We start from the raw sequence: 4,197 nt of genomic DNA on the forward strand, positions 1-4,197 counted from the left end.
TCCTGCTGCACCTCTGTGTGTGTCTGATAAGTATGAATCAGAGTGCTATGAGTAGCCTTGGGGCATCTACATCATCTGTACATTCCCTCCATACTGTATGTTACGGTGCAAGATACCACAGTCATTACAGCTGGTGAACCTTGCCTCGGGGCTAGAATGGAAAACCCTTATGCAAATTAAATGTAGTACATTCAAGAAGAGAGAAAACACAGAGATTAGAATAAGAGGAAAATGTGAGAGAGAAACATAATACAAAACCCTTTTTACCCTTTGATATTATGAAATATTTCATAGTATACAGGGGAAAGAGCAGATTATGAGATTTATGGAGGGAACAGAAGCATTTATATCAGTGCCCATTGACTGATCTCAGTTTTTCTTGGTGCAAAAACTGACAGATTGCTCATTTTTCAGTGGCTGGAATTGGTTATTGATGAGCAACGTTGCACAAAAGTTAAGCTGCAGCCAACTTTTTCTCTTGGTTAACACACTGCTGATTCCTGCCAAAATGCTGCCTTGCCCCTGGTTGCTTAGCTCATGGAAAATCTGCAGTCTGATCCCTCCATAGAACAGATTGTTAACATTTTTGTAATATGGAAGATCAAACAGGAAGAGCAGGACACCAAAGGACAAAGAGGGATAAACGAGAAACAGAAGAGATATGGTCACAGAGATTGCCACTTAGTGACTTTGTCACTACATTTAATAAAGCTTCTGATTTCTTGACATGTTTATAATTCCAGGGTGACAGCAATGTTAGATTGGCGTATTAACCACCAAACAAAAAAAACACGATTCCTTTACTTCTCTCTGTGCAGTTTTACAAGCTTTCTTTTATTTTAACAGGCAGTGCTGAGCTCAATGAGCCTAATGACGGTCAGAACCTCTCTCTAAAAAAGCTTCGCCTGAAAAAAGCTATTAACCATCTAATGAATAAAACTGCTACAGTAAGTTCTAAGAGGGTGCCAAATCTGTCAGCACTGTTCCTCTACTGAGAGAAGAGCGAAATCTGCTGATGCGTATGAAACTGAAGTCACTGTGTTTGGCTCCGGGTTTAGTTTCAGGAGACAAACACCATCTCTACTTTAAGATCAGGCTTAAAGCTTTCCTGAACCATTCCTTAGTTATGGCACTGTAGGTCAGTGCTGCTGGAAGATACAGATGAGGAAAGAATAGCACCCTATGATATTTCATTTTTTAAAAGTATTGCCCAAGCGCTGTTAAACAGAGCGATTCATTTTTACACAGCTTTTCTAAACATCCTAGTTTTAATGTTTACAGTATTGTCATTTGCCACACAGACCTAACCCCCCCCCCCCCCCCCCCCCCCCCCCCACACACACACACACACACACACGCACTAATTGTCAGTTGTGTATCCTTTTCGCTGGATTACAATCTGCTCTCGTTTGCTGTAGTTTTCTGAGTAATCCCAGCCCATTCTTCTTTGGTGAATCTCTCAAGCTCCTGCAGATTTGATGGTCATCAGAAATGGATCTTGGTCTTCAGGTCACGCCATAGGTTTTCAATCGGATTTGGTCTTCAGGTGGTAGTTTTTCACCAGGAGTGACGTATGTTGTTGGTCATTGTCATGTTGGAAGACAAAGTGACGACCCAGACTCAGTTTTTCTTGCAGGAGTTTTTCTTTCACAATGGTCACATATACTTCTTTCTTCACAGTTCCTTCCACCTTGATGAAATTCCCAGTTCCAGATGCATTGGAGCATCCCCACAGCATAATACTCCCACCACCGGGTGGGAACGGTGTTCTTTGAGTTGTACGCCTTTCCTTCCTTTCTCCAAACATAAGCAATGTCTCTGTGGTCAAAGAGTTCTAGTTTCATCCCATCTGAGCAAAGGATGCATTTCCAGTATGCATAATCATTCTTCAGGTTGTCGTGAGCATACTTCAGTCTGGCTTTAAGGCGTCTCTTTTGCAGAAGTGGAGTTTTTCTTTGTCTGCAACCTTGCAGTCCATTCCTGTGCAGGAGTCCAGTGATTGCCTTCTTTGAGACTATAACTCCTGACTTGGTTAAGTTATTCACTTGTGTCTTGGTAGTTGTTCTAGGGTCTTTAGGCACATCTCTTACTAGTCTTCAAAACTGTTCTCGTCCTACGTCTGCCAGGCTTGTTCTGTACTGTGTGGCTCTCTTTGAATTTCTTGATGACACTTCTCACTTCTCAGCTTTTACAAGCATTGAGCATTTCAAAATTAAAGCAGATCATTGCACAGCAGTGGTTTGTGCTATGGCGCAATGAAAAGCTCAGTTTTTCAGGGTGCTGTCATTGACCCCGGTCATTTTTTAATATTTTTTTCTGAAATAATTCTGTTATCATGTGCAAACAGAAATAATTTATGCTTCCTAAAGAAAACTAGTATGTGTAGAAATGCTATGCTGAAAAATCCCCTGCTCTGTAAAAAAGCACTTGGGGAAATTTTGACAAAAACCTTCACAGGAGGGTTAATAATTTGTCCTCATCTATTTCTAGCCTCCTCTTTTTTCACTTCCCGCTGCTTATTGATATGCCACTGCTGCATGTCAGTAACTTCTTCTTTAAGGTGTAGTTTGTGCTTGTTTCTGTTTTATTTATTTATTAATCTCTCTAGTTTCTTTTTCCTCTCATCTTCCCCCTCACACCCCAACTGGTTGCAGCAGATGGCTGCCCCTCCCTGAGCCTGAGTTGAGGGTTTCTTCCTTCCAGCCGCCGCAAAGTGTTTTTCTTTCTGTTTTAGACTCTTTTTAAAAGTGATGTTGAATCTCTTCATGTGGATAAAAATAACTCAGACATACCTTTGTTGTCAGCTGCAGTCGTCTGACCACTGTTAGCAGAGTTGGTGGATGCCAGCTGTAGAGGAAAAGTGACATTTTAAGCACCGTATACTATAACTGTATGCACTGCACAGTTACTTTAACGCAGTAAAACTACACTAATACAGACTCAGCCATGGGCTAAGCAAGCAAGTGATTTGAGGTTCAATTGAAATTGTTTTGAGTGATAAAGGAATTGTTGGTTTGTCCTTATTTTATTCAAATATAAAGAAAATCTGTTGTGCGACATATTCTGCCATAACGCAGCGTCAGGAGCCATTTCTGGCAGACTGAGATGAGAACCCGGAGATGGCATGAACTCTTCTCTGAGCTCTTCAAATGACTGAAGACTTCAAAATGACACATTCACTGTGCAGAGACAGCAGAAAAAGGAAGCTGAATGAGCGCGTGCATGTGCGAGGTTCTTCAACAGCTTGTCACACGACACATTTGCCTCGTTTGGGCGCTTTGCAAAAGCAGCGTAAGGCGGGGGCAGATGCATCTCTTTCTGTTGAGCCAGTCTCACTAAAATCCAATTTGTTTTTTCCGCCTTCTGTCTCGCTTCCTTCTTGTTTCCACTATTTCGGTATTTTTTGCTTCTTTGCTATATGCTTCTTTTTTTTTTTTTTCTTATGAAGTGCAGTCTGGAATGACCCCAGTTATTTAACTGTCACACTTTTTCTTCTCTCTTTTTCCTTGTTAAAATATTAGTTCCCATAGTTCTAACATGCTTCTCTTTTTGGGCTTCCTTATTGCTTCTCGCTCATTTTTCAGTCTCTCTCATCGCGTCCTCAAAGCTTACTTGCCATCAGGAGATGGCAAGTTAGGGGAAATGAGAGAGGAGGACATGGCCAGAGAAAGGGGGGGTAGCCAGATTTTGAGATTATGCAATGCTGTATCTGACAGAGAGAACAAAAAATTAAGTCCATGTCTGTGCCTGAGTTTGAGTGCGTATGTGTCTATTCCTGCATAACTCTGTCCTTATTGCACTTTATGATCCATGTAACAAATGGCCTGTGCATAACACATTCTTCAGCAGAGCGTGAATGAGTTGGTGAAGAGGGGCATGTCACTCCGGCCCCACCAATAACTCAGTCTCTTCTAGTGTCTTCAAGCACGCATGAGTGCATGCATGCGCTGTGTGTTGATTTGTGTGGGAGTTCTTCTGTGCTCATACAGTGTGTAAGCATGACGTGTAAAAAGACGTCAACAGCCAAGCCAGGGTCAAAGCCAGAGTCTGAAGAAAGCTGTGCAAAATGTTCAGACACTGCGAGTGTATACAGTATGTGCCTGGTGTCTGGGCAAGAGAGAGGAAATAGGGTGAGAGATACAGAGGAGGCAAGGAGAGGAAAAAGAAGAAGAGAGAGGGTAAGGCAAAGGAGGAGAG

Source organism: Archocentrus centrarchus, chromosome 18 (genome assembly GCF_007364275.1).
Source record: "Archocentrus centrarchus isolate MPI-CPG fArcCen1 chromosome 18, fArcCen1, whole genome shotgun sequence".
NCBI lineage: Eukaryota > Metazoa > Chordata > Actinopteri > Cichliformes > Cichlidae > Archocentrus > Archocentrus centrarchus.